This window comes from Pongo pygmaeus, chromosome 9, assembly GCF_028885625.2.
Source record: "Pongo pygmaeus isolate AG05252 chromosome 9, NHGRI_mPonPyg2-v2.0_pri, whole genome shotgun sequence".
Taxonomy (NCBI): domain Eukaryota; kingdom Metazoa; phylum Chordata; class Mammalia; order Primates; family Hominidae; genus Pongo; species Pongo pygmaeus.
This window is the reverse complement of record NC_072382.2, coordinates 65,055,050-65,066,322: the sequence shown is the minus strand read 5'-3', so window position 1 is coordinate 65,066,322 and position 11,273 is coordinate 65,055,050. Positions and strand designations below refer to the sequence as shown.

The 11,273-nt window shown below is 37.1% G+C and overlaps 1 long non-coding RNA gene across 1 annotated transcript in view; it reads left to right on the top strand.

The window, feature by feature from the left end:
- The first annotated feature begins 1,229 nt into the window (after positions 1–1,229).
- The window catches only part of LOC134740258 (uncharacterized), a 61,260-nt gene continuing 51,216 nt past the window's right edge, over positions 1,230–11,273 (top strand). The window contains exons 1-3 of the long non-coding RNA XR_010127584.1: positions 1,230–1,329; positions 3,666–3,779; positions 6,386–6,397. This is a non-coding gene — a long non-coding RNA (uncharacterized LOC134740258). The remainder of the gene's footprint in view (positions 1,330–3,665; positions 3,780–6,385; positions 6,398–11,273) is intronic.

Genomic DNA, 11,273 nt, shown 5'->3' with positions numbered 1-11,273 from the left:
TCAATTTTGATTTAAATTTATCCACATATTTTCCCTTTTCATTTGCTCTTTACTTATTTTTTTGTCTTTTTATGCTTCCTTCTGTATGTGTTGTCCCAGTGTCCATGGGGGATTTGTTCCAGGACCTTCTGTGGATACCAGAATTCATAGATGCTCAGGCCTCTGAGATGAAATGGTGTCACATTTGCATGTAACTTGACTGCTATTTTGGGATTGTCCTCCTGTGTACTTTATATTATCTCTAGATTACTTAAAATACATAAGACATTGTAAATGTAATGCAAATACTTGTTACTCTAAGTTGTTTAGGAAATACTAACAAGAAGAAAAGTCTGTACATGTTCAGTATAGATGCAATTTTGGTTTGAATATTTTCAGTCTGTGGTTGGTTGACTGTATGAATGCAGAACCCATGCGTATGAAGAGTCAACTGTATTTTCTTTTAGTTCACCAATTCCCTCTCATCTATCTATAATATGCTGCTAAATATATCCATTACATTCTTCATTTCAATTATTGGAATTTTTAATTCCATTTAATTCCAATTAATTTCCATTTAATTCTTTTTGATAGTTTTTCTGCCAAAATTTTTCTATTTTGATATTTAACCTTTACATTTATTAAAATAATTATTTTAAAATCCGTGTGGGATAACTCTAATGTCAGGATCTTTTTTTTTTTTTGAGACGGAGTCTCGCTCTGTCACCCAGGCTGGAGTGCAGTGGTGCGATCTCAGCTCACTGCAAGCTCCGCCTCCCAGGTCATGCCATTCTCCTGCCTCAGTCTCCCGAGTAGCTGGGACTATAGGTGCCTGCCACCATGCCCGGCTAAGTTTTTGTATTTTTAGTAGAGACGGGGTTTCACCATGTTAGCCAGGATGGTCTCCATCTCCTGACTTCGTGATCTGCCCGCCTCCGCCTCCCAAAGTGCTGGGATTACAGGTGTGAGCCGCCATGCTCGGCCAGGATGTTTTTTAAAATTTATTTTTTATTCTATATATTTAAGGTGTGCAACATGATATTTTCATATACATGTTGATATGATTTGGCTCTTTGTCCCCACCCAAATCTAATTTGAATTGTACTCCCATAATTCCCATGTGTTGTGGGAGGGACCCTGTGGGAGATAATTGAATCATGGGGGCAGTTTCCCCCATACTGTTCTTGTGGTAATGAGTAAGTCTCATGAGATCTGATGGTTTTATTAGGGGTTTCTGCTTTTGTGCCTTCCTCATTCTCTCTTTGCCTGCTGCCATCCATGTAACACAGGACTTGCTCCTCCTCCTTGCCTTCTGCCAAAATTGTGAGGCTTCCCCAGCCACTTGGAACTGTAAGTCCAATTAAACCTCTTTCTTTTGTAAATTGCCCGATTTCAGGTAAGTCTTTATGAGCATTATTTATTTCTTGTTGACATTTTCTCCAAAGTTTCAGTCTTTTGGGGTACCAACCAAAAGCCTTTTGGGTTTACTGAATCCCTTCTTCTTGGAAGACCATGAACTTTATTTTTTGTCACTCTAGCTCTGTGGTTTCTGAAAACGTCACTCAGTTTCTTAGCCTCTCTACCATTGCTTTTACATTTAGAATTGGCACTTAACTCTAGGGAAGCCTCAAATGCTAAGCTAACCTCTTGTATTTCTCCATTTTCTTCTTACCATTCCCTAAAATTTTTATAATCATAGCAGTTTTACTATGCCTCCAAACAGATTTTTAAAATATTTTGTTTAGATTGTTCTATTGTTTTTAGAGAAAGATTTGGACTCAAACAACCTAGTGTGCCATTGCCAGAAGTAGGGGCACCACTTAGTTTTTAAAGATGTTCTTCTGGGCTTGACTTACTGTACAAAATAATACCATGGCCGCAGAATTTAAAATAAGACTTTTCTGCTTACTATGGAAGAAAGGAGGGAAGTGCTTACCAATCAGAAGTTTGGTGACCACCACCATATCCTAGGTCTTTAGCCCCTGAAAATCATGGCCTTTATTTTTTTAATGCACAAGTATAGTGCAAGATCTCCTCTGAGAACTGGCTTATGGTTAGCAAGAGAGAAGTTGGTGTTTTGGTACTTAGGTAGGAAAGAGCTCATGATACTCAGGGGAAGTGAGGGAAACCTAATAGTCCTGCATTAGGGAATTTCAAAAAGTTTTTGTAAGAGATACTGATAACACGCATTTTTGAGATATCTATCATTTTGTTGAGATTTTAACTTTTTTGACAACGTTTTATATTTTGTACATCTTTCTTTCTTGTATCATGCTATATTACAGAGAGAGATGCAGGACTTACTTCTTCCTCACTTGGTAATGGCTAGTACTGTTTCAGCTGGGGAAGGAGACTTGGAAAATAGTATCTTTTCCAATATTTAGTAGAAAGAAGGGAAGGCATTTATCTCTGCTCTAGCCTGCTTTCATAAAGGACTGGAGAAATTCTGAAAAAGTTCTCTGATTTCTTGGAAACTGCCTATCCAAACAATGGCTTTGGCTAAAATTTATGCTTTTCTTGGGGCCTGTTGATTATTTCCTAAATAGTGTGCTAATGCATGGAAAACTTCCAAAGTGGCTGTCATCTTGAGTGACACAATTATAGCCTGTGTACAAACCCTTGATAAGAAAATGGAAAAGAAAAAAAAATCATCAAGATAAAAAAAATGCCTGAAGATAATGAAGGTGAGCAATGAATAGTGAAGGGCACAGAACTGCTTTGTTTCCAGGGATGCGAAAAAGAGGCAGAGAGGGAAAAGTTCCATGTTGATCCCAGGGGACAATTTCTTACCTTCCTTGTTCACCTGATAGTCAAGTGAGGAATGGCTTGCATGACAAGATACTGCATGGAAAAAGCCTGGGCTTTAGAGGATAAGGAAGGAAGACCATGTACTGGTTCTACCACTTAATCAGTACATGATCTGTGAATATTATTCATATCTTTGAGGCTCATCTGTAAGATGGGGATAATTCTTCCTTCACTGGCTTGTTACGAGTATGAATGTAGAACCACTGTGAAAGTGTAATATTAGCAGCATCAGATAGAAAAAAGAAAAGCCTGGTTTGGTTACTTTATTGTTATGGTTAAATGTGGGTTTTGGCAGCAGACAAACTTGAGTTTGAATTCCACTTTCTACTTCCTCATCTTTCAGAATTAAATGAAGTGATGCATGTGAAATGCTTAGTGTAGTTTCTGTCATATGACAAATAAGGGTTTATGTGCCCAGTAAGGGTTATCTACTATTATTATTGTTGTGGTGATGATGATGATGATAATGATGTAGCGGATCTGCTTATTTGTTTTTGCCCATTTGGTGATCAGAACATTGTTTATTATAGTGAGATTTGGCTTTCCAAGTCCAAACATATGTCTTTAATTAAATAGCATTTTAATGTAAGATCTAAATAGATTGACAAAAGGATTTCAGGAGAATTTCTGAATTCATGCTCTAGAATGAGAATTAGATATAGTTCATTCTACCTTAACCTCAGCAAAAATATATGCAGCCAATTATAAATGACCTAGAAAGTGTTCTGAGGAAAACATCTACTGGTTCCTCACTAAGGAACAGATGAACATCCTTATCAGAGAAGTTATGGGGATATGTTTGTTTTGGCTTGGCATGTGTTTCTCTTACTCCATTCTAGAGAGTCCCATCTGTGCCATCTGATGCTCTTGTTTTACAGTATTTGAGCTGAGATCCTACCTTCCTGTATATCAAGAACTTTAGCATCACAGTCAGCTCTTGATTATCTGAGCCAGATAGACTGGTTTGACGAGCAAGATATAGCAGTGACCTGGTAAGTGCTTACCTTCCTAGAAGTAGTAGGAAGCTAAGTGGCTTGCTATTTACCCTCCCTGCCTTGGCACTATGAGAAGGGCGACAAAATCTGAAGCTGAACTTAAGAGATGATAGAGAAGCTGAGAAGGAGAAAATGCTCTACTTTAAAGGAGGTTGTAGGCCTATATGCAGAGTTAAGTTGGCAACAGAAAAAACATTGAATTTTTAAATTATTTTTTCTACTTTCCTTGACATTATATTGCCTTTCTTTTCTCCAGCTTCCTGATTTAAATGCCTAATGTATTAGAGAGAGTATATATATTGGGAATGAAGGAGATGAAAGGGAATGACTTTTCCTCTGAATAATGCTTTGGCTGGACCCTACAGGGTTGAATATATAATTATTTTCTTTTTTTATTACATTCCAGATATTTTATACATCAGTTAGGATTCTTTCTGTAGCAAATAACAGAAAACTGACAATTGCCTTGAAGAGTTTTTTTTCCTAAGAAGTTTGAGGTAGGAGGGTTTCAGGGCTGGTTTATTCAGCAGTTCAATGATACCATCAATGACCCACATTATTCTGATCATTCTGTTCTGCCATCTTTATTATATGGGGATTGTTCTTAAGTAAGTTTCCTTCATGGTGGTAAGGTGCAGCTTTGAGTGTTACATGCCCATAACAATTTTCAGACGCAGAAAGGGGACAGTTTCTTTTTAGCATTGAAGTAAACCTTTTGCAAGAAGACTTTCATCTGACTTTCCTTCAAAGTTCATTTGTCAGGATGTTTCATGTGACCATTTCTGATCACTAGTGGTAGGAGTGAGACTGCTATGATTTGATTCAGACCAAACAAGATTCTACTCCCTAGAAGCAGGAGTGGAACCTACCTCACCTGAAACAGATAGCTTCTTGGAGAAGAGGGAATATTTTTAAAAATCAGGTAAAATTTGAAATAAGAAAGGAAGAAAGAAAAAATGGTTATTGAAAATGCAACCAGCATTAGCTGCTACTTCCTGCAATTGTAGTTTTAGTTTCCTCTTAAACTTAGGAGTTATGTAGGGTCTTAGAGAAAGTTTTAAAGTTTAAAAATGGTCAAGGATTTCGGTTTGTTTCTACTTAATTTTGGATTGTGGTTAATAATGTGGTCTGATGCTTTTACTTTTTAGAATTTTTGAGTTTATTTTTGTTTAAGGTAGAGAGAATGTTTGCATTTTATGACTACATGAGAAGAAAAGAGTAGTTTCTGTTCTTGGGTCAATATTGTTAATTACATCATTCAGATTTTATATATTTCTATCTTTTATTAACTTGGTATTTTTCTAAATGTTCTATTTTGGAATAACTTTAGATTTAAAGAAAAGTTTGCAAAAATAGTACAATTTCCCCACACTTACCTAGTACAGATAGTTCCCCCTTTGCCTACCTTTCCTGAATGTTAATCAGCATAACTGCAGTATATATGAAAAAAACTAAGAACTTAACATGGGTACAATTCTGTTATCTAAATCGCAGAGTTTGTTCAGATTTTACTAATTTTCCCACTAATGTTTAACTTGATCTTTAAAGACTGAGAAAGCTGTATTAAAATATCTCATTGCTATTGGAATTTGGCCTCCTTTTACTTTGCATTTCCGGTAATTTTTTGGCTTCGTATGTTTTAATTCTGTGTAATTTACCACATATAGCTTCAAGATAATTTTATGTCAATGTGGATCTTACCCTTCATCAGTATAATGTGATCTTTTAAATCCCATTTAATAACCTTTTTTTGAACTCAGCATTTTCTGAGGAAGACAAACCCTGACTTTTTGTTTTTGTTTTTAAATTTTCCTAGTATTCCTTTCCTATTCTTTTACTTTCAGCTTTATGAGTAATTTTGTTTGGGTGTGTATAAGTCAAGGTCCTGGCAGGAAACAGATGCCATGCTCAAATTAGGTAACTTGACGACAATTTAATAAAGGGACTGTTTAGAGAGGTGTGAGCAAGGGTGTGGAGAAACCACAGGGACAGCATAGCACCCTTGGACTTAACCATTGGGCAACATTACCACCCGTTCTTTGCCTGACAGAGCCTGAAGAGAAGGTGCTGCCTAACGGCAGCTGTGGCCCTTGGAGGCGGGAGGCAGCCCACTGTGGTGATTCTGCACAAGGGAGCCAGGGAGATAATGCCCCACTCACTCTCCTCCCTCCTTCCCTCCCTCCCTCTCTCAGACCTCAGGCTGGTGCTTCCTATGACCAAACCCAGCTGGAAGCTGGAGGCAAGGCCATGTGGGAATACACTGGTATTGGTTGGCCTCCTGGTTCACAAAGCTGTGGAGTGTAACAGAGTAGATCTGGAAAGCAAATGAAAGCTATCTAGTAAAAGTTGTGTTGTTTTTCTATAGAGCATTTACGGCTAGATTTAGTTCATATTAAATCTAATCTGAGAATTCTTTTTGTGCATTAGGTTAACTTTTCATGTTAACATTTACTGTTGTAATAGATGTGTTTAGTTTTTATCTGTCATCTAATTTCTATTTTCTGCTTTTTTCTAATTCTTTCTTGCTATTTTCTAGTATTCTATTGTTGCATGTTTGTTTGCTTTTTTATCTTTTCTGCTTCATTAATTTGGATGGTATTCAGCTCTACTACTTGGTAAGTCTGCATATATATACTTAACATAATTAAACATAATAGCCATGTTCCATGTTCCTTATAATGATATTTCAGTCAGTGGTAGGCTGCATATACAGTGGTGGTTCCATAAGATTACAATGGAACTGAAAAATTCCTATCACCTAGTGACACTATAGCTGTTGTAACACTGTAGCTCAATTACTTTATTTAAAAAATAAATGTAGTGTAGCCTAAGTATACAGTGTTAAGAAAGTCTACAGTAGTGTAGAGTAATGTCCTAGGCCTTCACATCCCCTCACTACTCACTGATTCATTCAGAGCAGCTTCCTGTCCTGCAAGCCCTATTCATGGTAAGTGCCCTATACAGGTGGTACCATTTAAAAAAATCTTTTATACTGTATTCTTACTGTACCTTTCGTATGTTTAAATACACAAATGCTTACTATTGCATTCCAATTGCCTATAGTATTCAGTACAGTAACATGCTGTACAGGTTTGTAGCCTGGGAGCACTAGGCTACTGTATAGCCTAGGTGTGAAGTAGGCTATATCATCTAGGTTTAGGGAAAGTACACTCTGTGATGCTCACACAATGATGACATCCCCTAACAACACATTTCTCAGAACATATCCCTGTTAAGTGACACATGACTGTGCTGTTAGTCTTAGATTATCAACTTTATAGATTAAACAATATCTGCAGACAGCCCCATCTCCCATGAAATATAAAAAAATTAGTACACATACTTCCTCACGCATCCCCACTTGTAAGATTTTGTTGGTATAATCTGGGATTTTTGTTTCAGCTTATAATACATACCTTTTTCTAACGTGCCTTTTATGTCAAGAATTACACATTTCACCTTGTATTTTGTAATTATGTTAGCTTTAGTTACAACACTTAAAGGCTTACAAGGATTCATTGCTCTGGGTAACCGTGCTGACTTGAGGCCAGATTCTGTCCCGTGCTATGTTCTTCTATTTTGGAGTGAGCTAGTCATCTTTGCATAAAATCTTAGAGATTCCTGGCTTTTGGTTTGAAAAGGCTTGTTATTTTTCCTCCCACCCAACTAGGCCTCTTGCCTTATCCTTAGGGGCATCTTCTCTTGTTTCGCTCTCATGCTGTGCTCAGGAAGTTATTTGCGCTGGGGAAAGGTAGTTTTCTGTGGGATATTCCATATTTTTCCTCGGCCCCATTTTAGCCCTGGTTCCTCTTACTCCCATTTGTGTGGTAGGGTGGGTATCAGTAAGATTTTAAATAATTTTTTCCTTTTAGTATTCATGGTCGTGTTTTGCATTCTCTTTGTCAACTCCTAGAGTCAAATAATTTTAATTTCAGTTGCAGGATAATAGTTCTTTGCGGTGTGAGACTGAGATCCTTACAGTTTCAATGTTGATGGTATATTTGCTATTTACTTCACTTACGTGGGTTTGTTCACTTATGTAGGTTTGTTCACTTATGTAGGTTTTGGATAACAAAGTTTTATAAACGTGCCCATATACTGTCATCTTTTCCTGCATTTTTTAATGGTTATTTTCCCCAGCTTTATTCAGGTCCAACTGACAAATAAAAATTATATATTTGAGGTGTACGATGTGATGTTCTGATACACATATACAACATATACTTGTGAAATGATTGCCACAACCGAACTAATTAATGTATCTATCACCTTGGTAATCATTTATGCTTTTTTTATAAAACACATTCACATTTAAATCTTGAACTCATCTGATACATATTTTTCTGCATGGTATAAACCTGACTTCATTTTGGCCCAGTGTTAGTGTTTTGTACCAATATAGTTTATTGAATAATCAGTTCGCTCACTCACTTGAAAAACGACCTCTGCTGTGAGCTAAATTCCCATATGCACTTGAGTTCATTTTTGGCTTTCCATTTGATCTCACTGATCTCACTGATTTCTGTCATTGCTCTACCTCCTCCCCACCACTCCAAACCCATTCACTGTGTTTGAGGTGTGACTGCCTGAGCCATTAACTGCTCTTGAATCCAGCATTGCCTGTCCTCTTTCTTGCCCTTAAAGAATGTTTTCTGTCCTTCCCTGTCTGGCCCATTGGTGCCTCTCATTCAGAGATACTACAAGTTTTCAGAAGCTCCTGTCAACCTCTCACTCAGTTTGGATTTCTAAGGGACCAGGGAAGGCTTTCAGGACCTGAAATGTCTGTTCTCATCCACAGTCCTGGCATAGAGGATGAAAGAGATTTGCAGAGTGTGAGCTTTCAGCCATCTCCCACCCACAGATCCCTCTATTCCTCCCTACATGGTAAAATAATTACTTCTCCCTCAGAGCTCCAGCATGACCACAGGGAGGCCCAGACTCTCAGACTGCCTCATCTCATCAACAGCAAGGTCTTGTCTCAGAACTGCTCTGTAGAGCTAGTTAAAATTTGTTAGTGGGCTTATCTTCCCCAATCCCATGCATATATGGATGACTCCACAAGCTTCCCAGAAAAGTGCACAATTGAAGACACATTTTGCTATGTGTGATTGTACAGAGCTGCACAAGAACCCTCAATATTTGAGGAATTTCAATTTTTCAAGAATTTTAGATCTATTGGAACAGAGGCATTGTCAGAAATATCATTTTTTCTGTTTTATTTAAAAAAGACAATTTTAGAGAAAATTGATATTTATGATATAGTTACATTTTTAGCACTCTATAAATCTGAAGCCATCTTGATAGCTGCAGAACATAAAAATGTATTATGGATAACTTGGTTTGCTCATAAAATGGTCATGTTTGGCATATTAAATGTCAAAGCATGGTTTATGAAGACAGCACTTATACATTTACTAATTGAATTGACATTCAAACACATTCCAGTTTATAAAAGAAAGAATGACAACACAGTAGTGTTTAAGGAACAGAGCACCTCACAGTACTTCTAAAAACAGCACATTTCTTTATTTCTTTGTTTTGTGTTTGTATTTCAATAGCTTTTGGGGTACAAGTGGTTTTTTTACATGGATGAATTATATAGTGGTGAATTCTGAGGTTTTAGTGCACCCATCACCTGAGTAGTGTACATTGTACCTAATGCATACTTTTTTTTTTTGTCCCTAGCCACCCTCCCACTCTTCCCCTTCTAAGTCTCTAAAGTCCATTATGTCACTTCTTATGCCTTTGTGTACTCATAGCTTAGCTCCCACTTATAAGTGAAAACACATGGTTTTTGGTTTTCCACTCCTGTGTTATTTCACATAGAATAATGGCCTCCAGCTCCATCCTAGTTGTTATAAAAGACATTATTTTATTTTATTTGTTTATTTATTTATTTATTTTTGAGATGGAGTCTGGCTCTGTCATCAGGCTGGAGTGCAGTGGCACGATCTTGGCTCCCTGCAACCTCTGCCTCCTGGGTTCAAGTGATTTTCCTGCCTCAGTCTCCTGAGTAGCTGGGACTAAAGACACACGCCACCACGCCCAGCTAATTTTTGTATTTTTAGTAGAAACAAGGTTTCACCATGTTAGCCAGGATGGTCTTGATCTCTTGACCTTGTGATCTGCCCGCCTTGGCCTCCCAAAGTGCTGGGATTATAGGCATAAGCCACCGTGCCCGGCCTATTTTATTCTTTTTAATGGCTAGGTAGCATTCCACAGTGTAAATATACCACATTTTCTTTATTCATTAGTCATTGGGCACCTAGATTGGTTCCACATCTTTGTCATTGTGAATTGTGCTGCTATAAACAAATGTGTATGAGTGTCTTTTTCATAATAATGACTTCTTTTCCTTTGGGTAGATACCCAGTAGTGGGATTGCTGGATTGAATGGTAGATCTACTTTTAGCTCTTTAAGGAATATCCATACTGTTTTTGATAGAGGTTGTATTAATTTACATCCCCACCAGCAGTGTATAAGTGTTCCCTTTCCCCACATCAATGCCAACATCTATTATTTTTTGACTTTTTAATAATGACCATTCTTGCAGGAGTAAGGTGGTATCTCACTACAGTTTTAATTTGCCTTTTCCTGATGATTAGGGAAGTTGAGCATTTTTTCTTGTTTTTTGGCCATTTGTATATCTTATTTTGAGAAATGGCTATTCATGTCCTTTGTCTACTTTTTAATGGAATTATGTGTTTTTTTTTTCTTTGTGATTTGAGTTCCTTGTAGATTCTGGATACTAGTCCTTTGTTGGATGCATAGTTTGCAAATATTTTCTCCCAATCTGTGGTTTGTCTGTTTACTCTGTTGATGATTTCTTTTGCTGTGCAGAAGTCTTTTAGTTTAATTAGGTCCCATTTATTTATTTATTTTTGTTTTTGTTGCGTTCACTTTTGGGATCATAGTCATGAATTCTTTGCCTAGGCTGATGTCTAAAAGAGTTTTCCCAATGTTGTCTTGTAGAATTTTTATGATTTCAGGTCTCATATTTACGTCTTTGATCCATCTTGAGTTGATTTTTGTATATGGTGAGAGATAGGGATCCAGTTTCATTCCTCTACCTGTGGCTTGCCAGCTTTCCCAGTATCATTTATTAGTGTATCCATTCCGTAATTTATAATTTTTAATGTTCTGTCAAAGATGAGTTGGCTGTATGTATTAGGCTTTATTTCTCAGTTCTCTATTCTGTTCCATTGGTCTATGTGCCTACTTTTATGCCAGTACTCTGTTGTTTTCGTAACTATAGCCGTTTAGTATAATTTGAAGTCCAGTAATGTGATGCCTCCAGGTTTGTTCTTTTTGCTTAGGATTGCTTTGGCTATTTGGGCTCTTTTTGGTTCTACATGAATTTTGGAATTATTTTTTCTAATTCTGTGAAAAATGATGTTGGTATTTTGATGGGAATTGCATTGAATCTATAGTTTGCTTTGGGCAGTAGAGTCATTTTCACAATATTGATTCTTCCAATCCATGAGCATGAG